Genomic DNA, 11,916 nt, shown 5'->3' with positions numbered 1-11,916 from the left:
CCACACCCAACCCTTTAAGAGGAAGGATCAGGCCCAGCCCATCCTCTTTTTCCCTTTGTTTGACGTAGAGCATGTGGCCTGAAGAACAATCACTTAAATGCACAGACTGGATGGATGCATACCTGAGTGAGTTATTTTGTGTTATTGTTAGTTGAATATCCTTGAACATGTTTCGAATTGTTTTAGTAATACAGTTATTGTTTCCCTTTGTTGAAGATTTAAAATCATCTCATCCAAATCATCCTACCCATGTCATCACCTGAACTGTTCCACCTGTAAATAATCTGCTTGAAGAGAAAATAAAGCATTATAAACGGAATCCCCGACCAGTTATTATATCTGACCGTATGCCAATGTAGAAGTTTTAATTATTCCAACACAAATCAGCCCTTCAACCTCAGCCTTCATAGTTTTTACACATACCTTAGATTTTTTTTTTCTGTCTCTCATTAGGAAGCTGTTTTAAGGACAGACGCTACTTTGAATAAGTGATGTGTCTATACATTTACATACATGTACACATTCAGACTGTTGTGGACCATTCTTTATTGGTGTTTTGTGGTCATTGTTAATTCATGTTTTGTTTTCATTAGGAAGCTGTTCTAAGTACAGAAAGTAATGCATCATTGGCATTAAAAAAGCCATTCATTGGCTCTGATTGTATTTTCTGCTTTCATGGAACCAAAAACTGGATTTGCATTTTAATGTTGAGTACATAGAATCATCAGATAACAAAGAACCATACTACATGGTCAAACAAAGTTTTTCGTCACATGAAAAAGAGCGGGAAGAAGTGTAACTCATAAACTCCCACGCCCTTTTTACAAACTAATAATTGAATTAAATCTGCTTCCTTTGCTTTGTTGACACCCTTTTTTTCTATATATTTTTACAATAACACAAAACATCAATACAAACCTGTGGTGGTCCAGAGGTGCAATAGCCCAAAAAATTATCCACTGTGAAAAAAAGAGAACAGGCCAAAAAATTATTGGCCCACGCAAAAGGGTCCCATCAGGGTTTAGGTTTGTTAGGTGTATATTTATGCTAAAAAGGGTGTCTAATTGTGTTAACTTACCTTCACGAAAAATTAGAAGTAACTAAAGTCAGTAAAGGGCATTTGGAGGTGATGGATTTTTACTTTGAGTTTGTATCTGGGGTTCTAAAAATAAACTAAAAAGTTAATTCTGAAAGATTATAGGATGTTTTATCATCTTGTCAGAATAGTTGTGATAAATTGATGTGATGATTTATTTTAGAAATAGCAAAACTGGACAAAAGTAGGATAATAGTGGATAAGTAATTTATTTATTTATTTTGTTATAAATACTGAAACGGATGAAATGTTTTGATATATGTACATGGTGGGGAAGCAAAATTTACAATATTTTGAGGCAGGGATTGAAAGACAGTGTATGACCAGTTAGTTTATTGAAAGTCATGAGAATTTATTTGCCACAAGAAAATGTACATAATAGAAAATGTTTTTATTCTATGTGTCCTCCTTCTTTCTCAATAACTGCCTTCACACGCTTCCTGAAACTTGCGCAAGTGTTCCTCAAATATTGGGGTGACAACTTCTCCCATTCTTCTTTAATAGTATCTTCCAGACTTTCTGGTAATAGTTTTGCTCATAGTCATTCTCTTCTTTCCATTATAAACAGTCTTTATGGACACTCCAACTATTTTTGAAATCTCCTTTGGTGTGACGAGTGCATTCAGCAAATCACACACTCTTTGACGTTTGCTTTCCTGATTACTCATATGGGGAAAAGTTTCTGAAAAGGTATGGATAATAGTGTTAGGTATGATTATGACATCAATATATGTTTGGTTTCAAAACAACTGACGTAGTGCCTGCTGAGAAAAAACAACTAAATGTTCATTGTAAATTTTGCTTCCCCACCATGTAGAAATCCAGCTAAAATAGGGATGGAAACAGTATCTGTATGCTTTTCAAGAATAGGTCCGTAGTGAGAGTTGTTGTTACATAAAAAGACCACTAGGTGTCAGACTAAGACCATGTTATGTCCATAGGGGAGCCAACTGTTTAGATTTACCTTGAAGGAAAGATAAAGGATACCACATATCCATATATTAATTTAAAGTTAAGAGTTTAATATTAGAACATTAATGAATCTTGCTCAAATAAATCTTTTTCACTAATCTAATTATCTATTTGGTTTTCTTGAATTGATTATGTTAATATCTTAACTGAAAAGGTGTATTACTTATTGTTATTATCCTGATTATTGCTTGATGGGATGATACATTTAAAAATCCTGAAGGGACAAAATCATTCTAATGAAATGTTTGTTTTGTTTTTTTCTTTTTGTTCAAATTAATACAAAAATAGATAATCTTAATTTCGTTGTGAGTCTAATGACTACTGTAGAAATCGCCGTATTTATGAAGCTGATGAGAAACCGTGGTTAGAAAAGCTGTACTTGCATTAATCAAACACTAAGTGTCACTCTGAGACCATGTTATGTCCATAGGGGATCTAAGGGTTCAAACTTACCTGGAAACATGGAAGACACAATAAGGCAACTACAGACATTAAAGGTTAAAAATGAGACCCAGTGTATTAGGAAATGTATTTAAACATTAAATATCAAGTATTTTTTATTCTATATCAAATATTTTAAATCTAAAAGATATTTAAAAAACAAACAAACCTCTAAATGTGATTCTAGTTCCAATTTCCATAATAATACATAAAGTGAAATTAAGTAGTTAAAGCTCTAACTTTACATGAGATTTTGCATATTTTTTTTGACTTTTTAATGTTTGATAAAGAATATTTTCATGTATTAAAACAATCAAATTACCTATAAATATATATATATATATACATAATTTTCAATGAGACTAAGTATTACAATCCACTGATAAAAACTGTATTTGGACAGTTTATCAGTGCTTATACATCTTATACATTCACAAAAATACATTTATTTAACATTTTTGTTGTGAAATCCCCCGTAATTACACAAGATATTTGTCAATTAACAAACAGGTCTTGTTAAACTCACAGATCAAATACTTCTTTTACGGTTAATTGTCAGTAATTTTGTCTTGTTTTATTTATTTATTTTTTTTTACAGTATTAAACTTTAAATTAACAGTTTAATCTCATAAATAGAAAAGAAAATTTGTGACATTATGATACATTTGCAAATGTATTTTAACTGTATTTTTCTGTGAAAAAAGAAAAAAATTCTCTTAAAAAATTGAATTTTTTTGTTATTCACAGTTACAGTTTTTTTGTGTGTGTTATTTTACATTTGACATGTAAAATCACAGTCTATTTTTGTCATTTCATTGTTATTTTCCTGTATCTTGAAAATACAGGAAAAATCTGTAAAATAAACAGTGAAAATTCTGTTAAATTATAGATTTTTTTTTTTACAGTGAGGGTCTGATTACCTAATAACAAAAAGTGAGTGAAATCATATGAAGTGTTTCATCTTGCTGTGCTGTTCTGCAGAAGATGCAAAAGCCTTTTCCTTTCATTGCATTAGTTTCTGAAAAACTATTTCATATGTGATTCATGCAGCAGAAAGGCATCTCCTAAAGCTGCACAGCGTTCGTACTTTGACTGAAATGTACTATATTGATCTCTAATAGTTTATTTTACGTTTTATAATAATAACCTACTAAATACAGGGTGGGGAAGAAAAATTTACAATATTTTGAGGCAGGGATTGAAAGACAGTGTATGACCAGTTAGTTTATTGAAAGTCATGAGAATTTATTTGCCACAAGAAAACTGACATAATAGAAAATGTTTTTATTCTGTGTCCTCCTTCTTTCTCAATAACTGCCTTCACACGCTTCCTGAAACTTGTGCAAGTGTTCCTCAAATATTCAGATGACAACTTCTCCCATTCTTCTTTAATAGTATCTTCCAGACTTTCTCGTTATAGTTTTGCTCATAGTCATTCTCTTCTTTCCATTATAAACAGTCTTTATGGACACTCCAACTATTTTTGAAATCTCCTTTGGTGTGACGAGTGCATTCAGCAAATCACACACTCTTTGACGTTTGCTTTCCTGATTACTCATATGGGGAAAAGTTTCTGAAAAGGTATGGATAATAGTGTTAGGTATGATTATGACATCAATATATGTTTGGTTTCAAAACAACTGACGTAGTGCCTGCTGAGAAAAAAACAACCAAATGTTCATTGTAAATTTTGCTTCCCCACCCTGTAGAAATCCAGCTAAAATAGGGATGGAAACAGTATCTGTATGCTTTTTAAGAATAGGTCTGTAGTGAGAGTTGTTGTTACCTAAAAAGACCACTAGGTGTCAGACTAAGACCATGTTATGTCCATGGGGGAGCCAACTGTTTAGATTTACCTTGAAAGAAAGATAAAGGATACCACATATCCATATATTAATTTAAAGTTAAGAGATTAATATTAGAACATTAATGAAACTTGTTCAAATAAATGTTTTTCACTAATCTAATTATGTACTTGGTTTTCTTGAATTGATTATGTTAATATCTTAACTGAAAAGGTGTATTACTTATTGTTATTATCCTGATTATTGCTTAATGGGATGATACATTTAAAAATCCTGAAGGGACAAAATCATTCTAATGAAATGTTTGTTTTGTTTTTTTCTTTTTGTTCAAATTAATACAAAAATAGATAATCTTAATTTCGTTGTGAGTCTAATGACTACTGTATAAATTGCTGTATTTATGAAGCTGATGAGAAACCGTGGTTAGAAAAGCTGTACTTGCATTAATCAAACACTAAGTGTCACTCTGAGACCATGTTATGTCCATAGGGGATCTAAGGGTTCAAACTTACCTGGAAACATGGAGACACAATAAGGCAACTACAGACATTAAAGGTTAAAAATGAGACCCAGTGTATTAGAAAATGTATTTAAACATTAAATATCATGTATTTTTATTCTATATCAAATATTTTAAATCTAAAAGATATTTAAAAAACAAAAAACAAACAAAAAAAACCCTCTAAATGTGATTCTATTTCCAATTTCCATAATAATACACAAAGTGAAATTAAGTAGTTAAAGCTCTAACTTTACATGAGATTTTGCATATTTTTTTTGACTTTTTAATGTTTGATAAAGAATATTTTCATGTATTAAAACAATCAAATTACCTATAAATATATATATATACATAATTTTCAATGACACTAAGTTGTACAATCCACTGATAAAAACTGTATTTGGACAGTTTATCAGTGCTTATACATGTTATACATTCACAAAAATACATTTATTTAACATTTTTGTTGTGAAATCCCCCGTAATTACACAAGATATTTGTCAATTAACAAACAGGTCTTGTTAAACTCACAGATCAAATACTTCTTTTACGGTTAATTGTCAGTAATTTTGTCTTGTTTTTTTTTTTTTTTTTTTACAGTATTAATATATGTATTTTAACTGTATTTTTCTGTGAAAAAAGAAAAAAATTCTCTTAAAAATTGAATTTTTTTGTTATTCACAGTTAGTTTTTTTGTGTGTGTTATTTTACATTTGACATGTAAAATCACAGTCTATTTTTGTCATTTCATTGTTATTTTCCTGTATCTTGAAAATACAGGAAAAATCTGTAAAATAAACAGTGAAAATTCTGTTAAATTATAGATTTTTTTTTTACAGTGAGGGTCTGATTACCTAATAACAAAAAGTGAGTGAAATCATATGAAGTGTTTCATCTTGCTGTGCTGTTCTGCAGAAGATGCAAAAGCCTTTTCCTTTCATTGCATTAGTTTCTGAAAAACTATTTCATATGTGATTCATGCAGCAGAAAGGCATCTCCTAAAGCTGCACAGCGTTCGTACTTTGACTAAAATGTACTATATTGATCTCTAATAGTTTATTTTACGTTTTATAATAATAACCTACTATATACATGGTGGGGAAGCAAAATTTACAATATCTTGAGGCAGGGATTGAAAGACAGTGTATGACCAATTAGTTTATTGAAAGTCATGAGAATTTATTTGCCACAAGAAAACTGAATAATAGAAAATGTTTTTATTCTATGTGTCCTCCTTCTTTCTCAATAACTGCCTTCACACACTTCCTGAAACTTGCGCAAGTGTTCCTCAAATATTCAGATGACAACTTCTCCCATTCTTCTTTAATAGTATCTTCCAGACTTTCTCGTAATAGTTTTGCTCATAGTCATTCTCTTCTTTCCATTATAAACAGTCTTTATGGACACTCCAACTATTTTTGAAATCTTCTTTGGAGTGACGAGTGCATTCAGCAAATCACACACTCTTTGACGTTTGCTTTCCTGATTACTCATATGGGCAAAAGTTTCTGAAAAGGTATGGATAATAGTGTTAGGTATGATTATGACATCAATATATGTTTGGTTTCAAAACAACTGACGTAGTGCCTGCTGAGAAAAAACAACCAAATGTTCACTGTAAATTTTGCTTCCCCACCCTGTATAAATAATTTTTGGAGGAATGATGAATAATAGTCATGTGTTGTATTATGTACTTTAGTGCGTACAAACATCTGTAATACATGTTGCATCCATCCATTGGAGCATTTCAGGTCATTCTTAAAAAGATAAAACCTATATTGCATGATTATCCAAAACTTTTAATGTCTGCAGATGCAAAAAAAAAAAAAAAAAATCAGTGTTTATCTGTACCTACACATATGGACAAACAGTAAAAGGACATGTCTTTATACTTTACTTTATACTGAGTTATAAGCTGCCTCTTTATGAAATGTTTGAAGGAATGTGACAGAATCAGTTGTGGTGAGGCAATGCACAGGGTATAAATGTGCTGAAGCATTGTAGAAGGAATATTTTTGTGTTGCCACTCTTTCTTTTTTTTTTTTTTACTTTCCTAGACATGAGCGTCAGTCCTTGGTGTGTTTTGTATTTCAGTATACATGGACAGTCTATTGACTCTTAGTTGTTTTCTTGGCATTTGAAGGATATTGACATCCTCTGTTTGTTCACAGGGCCTGAAAGCGACTAAAGATGCAAGGCTCCCCCTTTTATATTGTACCATCACATTCTGTTGTGTTGTATGTCTGTGTTGGAAGGAAGACACACACGATTATACACGGTGTAGTGTGGTATTTGCTTTCTCCTCTTTTAACACCAGCCCATAAAAAGTTTACTGAGAGCCCTCCCTTCTGCTTTCATCAGCATATCACTTTGAGCTCCTATTATGCAAATGAAATCACAGCTCTATAAACCATATGTAAATGGGAAACACAAGCATGTCCAGACAAAAAGAAGAGGGGAGAGAGGACAGCCCTGTCTGTTTCCTCTCCCAACCTCAAAGTTTTTAGACCTAAGCCCATTTGGAATAACTGCAGCCAGAGGACCATTATAAAGGATTTGAATCCAGCTGATAAAATTAGAACCCAACCCAAATTGTTGTACAGTGTAAATCAAGTAGGACCACTCAACACGGTCAAACGCTTTTTCTGCGTCGAGGGAAACCACCAGACCATTCACTGCTGACAGAACTGAATTGTGTTTAGAAGACGTCTGAGGTTATTACACAAATTGTGACCCTTAATAAAGCCTGTTTGATCAGTATTTATTACACAGGGCAAGATACTTTCCAAACGTGTTGCAAAAATTTTAGACAGAATTTTTAAATCAACATTAAGCAATGAGATGGGTCTGTAAGAGCCACAATCTATTTTTTTTTTTTTTTTTTTCAAGGGTGGCATGCTGTTGAAAACAAAAATCTATGTGTAAAAAAAAAAATGTCTGACAGTGAACACAACATTGGTTCAGTGAAATACACTTGGACTGTTTCACCACTGGCTGCTTTAGAAAGGATGGGTTTGTCAGATAGTTTTCATCAGAGTAAAACCCCCTGTTCCCAATAAAACTAAACTTGTAGTTTCTAAATCTACCAAGAAGTTGTTTACCAAAAAAACCCCTAAAGATATCGTTGACAGCTGTTTAAAACATGTGAGTGTGTGTGTGGTTGGCGTAGGTGTGTGATGTCAGTGTAGACAGCTGATATGAAGATGAAGAATCTATTATATATACTATTATAAGAACCTATAAATAATGAAAAACACTCATTTTCCTCTTTTGATTTAGTGTAAAAAAAAAAAAAGCCAAATTACACAAAATGTTTACATTTAGACTAACCCTTTTACAAAAACTGTGACCCAGAGCAAATATGAACAAACTGAAATGTCTTTAGAGAAGGATGTGGAATCTGAATAATATTCTGTCTGTTATTACATGTTTTGTGTGTTTGTGGATCCACTGTGATCTGTGAGTTAGAACATGCATGTGTAAATGATAAACTGGCAGGATATTGGTAACATTGCACTGACCGTTCTGTAGAATGTTGAGGTCGTTCATATTTGTTCATGTTCTGTTCAAGTACAGCTTGTACATGTAAACATTTTCATTTTTACAGAATTGGACTGTTTTGTTGTTGTTTTTTTTTACTCAAAGCTTTGGGAAATGTATCCAGATCCATTTATTCTCATCCAGTTCTGTGTGTTTATTCTATTACAGAAATAGCCCATGTTTTGGTCATATTCCAATCAGATCTGTAAAAAATTCAAATTCCAATTTGATATCATTGATACTGATTTATTGGATCAATCCACTTCCTATCTGTTATAATGGGAAAATTTTTCAAAGTGGCACCAAATCCAGAATCAGATCCGGATCGAAATAATTTCAATCCCTTGTGTTGACATCATCATACAGAAGCTGTATACCAAGTTTGAAGTCGATCAGAACTGGAGTTTCAGAGAAAAAGACGATTGAAATGTTTTCCCCTTAAGAGCCCATGTTAAATTTTGTGTCAGTTCCAGATCCAGAAGAAGATCCTGATCAGCATGTGGACATTATGTTTGGGTCATCTCCCCATCAGGGCTGGACTGGAGAAATTTACACTGGATATCATTTAGATTTACCGAGTTACTGCATCCATCCACTTCCTATCTCTGACAATGGGGACATTTTTCAAAGTGGCACCAAATCCAGAATCAGATCCAGATCCAAATAATTTCACTAACTTTTGTTGACATCATCATAAAGAAGCTGTATACCAAGTTTGAAGTCAATTGGAATTGTAGTGTAGCCCGATGGAAATAAGGGGATGGGTGTGTGTTAAAAAGGTAAAAAAAAAAAAAAAAAAAAAAAAAAAAAAAAAAAAAAAGCATAAATACATAAATACCTAAGTTCATAAGTGGAATACAAAGGGTTAAAAATTAAAACCATTTCAGTGTGGGAGTATTAAAAAGATCATGTATTTGTGAAAAGGTATGTAACTTTGTTGAGTTTATGCACTGTATTGTTTACAGGATGTTAAATGCAAAGTGTTTGTTAAAATAGCTAATTAAAAATAACAATATTAATAATATGGGAAAGTTGCGCAAATGTTTTATGTTTTGTTAAAAAGTAATGAAAATGTATATTTTATGTAATGTGTATTATGAGCTTGGAGAATAGTTCGGGGTCAAGGGAACAGGAAGTAGGAAGTAGAAGAGAGGAAACCTGGTGAAGACGACGGGCGCGTGTGTGTATGAGAATATGGAATAACAGACAGTGTATTCAGGAAGAAAAGAACACCAGTTTAGTTCAGGAAAGTGGTCGGACAGATGACAAACGTGACTTTAATGGTGAGAGACTCTGTGTTGTAACAGCACTTCCACTAGAAGTCCAACGTTAAAAAAAAAAAACACAGACTGCGACCTCAATAAGTTAGCTGCATGTGGCTAGCTATGTACGGACTAAGCTAGCAGGTTAGCTAACCGCTAACTGCAGAATGTACGGAGGACCCAGACTGCGCCCACAGCAACACTGGAGCTGACGGACAGGAGGACTGCCGATTACCGGATTCTGGATTTCCATTTCCCTGGACGTGTGGATTAACATTTCTCGGGAGCTGGTGATACAGGTACCTTTTTGTGTTTTTTTTTTATTGCCCTATGAGGTGAAGAGGCCATTTGGTTTTAGGCTGCAGCGCACAGGCCTGCACAGCCCTTATAAACTGTGTGTGTGTTTTTGCATTGTAAATGGAAGATTTCAAGTGCATACAGTGTGGTTAAAGTGCTCACAGTGTTTATAAAAGGGTTCATTTCAAGGGTAAATGTTTTAAAAAAGTACATCAAGTTACATTGCACTACAAATGGTCTAAAAAATAAAATACTGCCGTAGTTAAATAATCGTTAATATTGTAAGAGATTACATACTTAACAAGAACCCAGGTTAGCTACTCCTGTCAAAGCAATGAAGAGCAAAGGGGCGCTACAGTAGTTTCGGAGAAGAAGACGATTGAAATTTTTGTAACAGATGACAGACGCCACATGACGACAATAGCTTACAGGCCGAAAATCAGTTTGCAATTTACACAGAAGGATGTGGATGATACAAAGACACAGTTGGGCAATCCAAAACAACAGAGTAACACCACCCAGACAGACTTGTACAAGGTATGTTACAGTATGCTGGTCGTGTCTGATAAAATAGAGTATCTGGAGTCTCAGTCCAGGAGAAACAACCTGATGATAGATGGCGTTACAGAGTCACCTGGAGAAAGCTGGACGGACACAGAACTAAAAGTGAAAAAGCTTTGAAGTGAGAAGTTCCAGTTCCAGAAGGATGTTGAGATGGAGAGGGCTCACCGTGCTGGAAAACCTAAAGGAGACAGACCAAGGCCCATTGTGGTCCGACTTCAGAAGTTCAAGGATAAATCCGAGATACTACAGAGAGCCAAATGCCTCCGAGGTACGAAAATCTATATTAACGAGGACCACACAGATGCTGTTTAGATAAAAAGAAGAGAACTAATGCCAAAGCCTAAAAAACACTGGCCTACATTGAAACTACAATGGATCCACATCCAGAGATAGATCCTGATAATAACTTTCTTTCTACCATAGCAACGGATTGCAATGATTTCACCCAAGAGCAGTATGAAAATGATATTGAATCAGTAGGTAAGTTGTCAATCATATATTTTAACAGCAGAAGTATGTATAAAAATTTTAATTCCATCAAAGAATATTTCAACAACACTCATCCATTCAGTTTCATTGTCATTTCAGAAACCTGGTTTGACATTGATAAAGGTATTGACTTTTGTTTAGAGGATTATGAATTGAGATATATGAACAGAAAAAAGAAAATGGGGGGTGGGGTTGCACTATATATTCATAAATCAGTAAAATGTATGGTCTTAACAGAGATGACATTAGAAATAGATGAAACGATGGAATGTGTGACTGTAGAGATCCACAATGAAAAGAAGAAAAATGTAATTCTAAGCTGTGTATATCGATCATCTGGTTCAATTATTGAACTTTTCAGTGAATGGATGGAGAAACAATTTTCTCCTGTAAAAGAAACTAAACTAAAAACTATAGCTGACTTCTTGGACATAATGTACAGTATGTCCCTTTATCCATCAATAACTAAACCAAACAGAATAACATCACACAGTGCCACGATTCTAGACAATATCTACACTAACATCATGGGAAATCAAACCACCCGTGGCCTGCTTATATGTGACATCACTGATCACTTCCCTGTTTTCACTCTGACTGTGACATAAAGAAAAGTAAAGAAGACATGAAAATTATCTGTAAACCAATCAGAATGGAAGAAACGATCAATGCCTTTAACAACAGTCTAATGCTCCAGGATTGGAGTACAGTCTACAGGGAATCAGACGTGGAGAGTGCATATGGTAATTTCTTCGATGTATTTATTTCTCTGTATAACACACACTGCCCTGCCAAAGAACTCTGCATAAAGAAAAAGAAAATAAAAACACCCATGGCTTATTAAAGAAATAATAAATGCTTGTAAAAAGAAGAATAATCTCTATAAATTGTTCATTAAGTTACAAACTAAAGAAGCAGAACAAAGATATAAGACTTACTGAAATAAAT

At 33.4% G+C, this 11,916-nt stretch overlaps 1 long non-coding RNA gene across 1 annotated transcript; it reads right to left on the bottom strand.

Annotated features, from left to right (window-relative positions):
• Positions 1-780: 780 nt before the first annotated feature.
• On the bottom strand, positions 781-11,916 carry LOC115414679 (uncharacterized). The gene is made up of 3 exons (XR_003934700.1): positions 11,907-11,916; positions 7,797-7,806; positions 781-879 (listed from the first exon to the last, which is right to left on the bottom strand). It is a non-coding gene; the product is annotated as an uncharacterized LOC115414679 (long non-coding RNA).

Source organism: Sphaeramia orbicularis, chromosome 24 (genome assembly GCF_902148855.1).
Source record: "Sphaeramia orbicularis chromosome 24, fSphaOr1.1, whole genome shotgun sequence".
Lineage (NCBI taxonomy): Eukaryota > Metazoa > Chordata > Actinopteri > Kurtiformes > Apogonidae > Sphaeramia > Sphaeramia orbicularis.
Note: the sequence above shows the minus strand (reverse complement) of the source record. Positions and strands in the feature narration are given on the sequence as shown.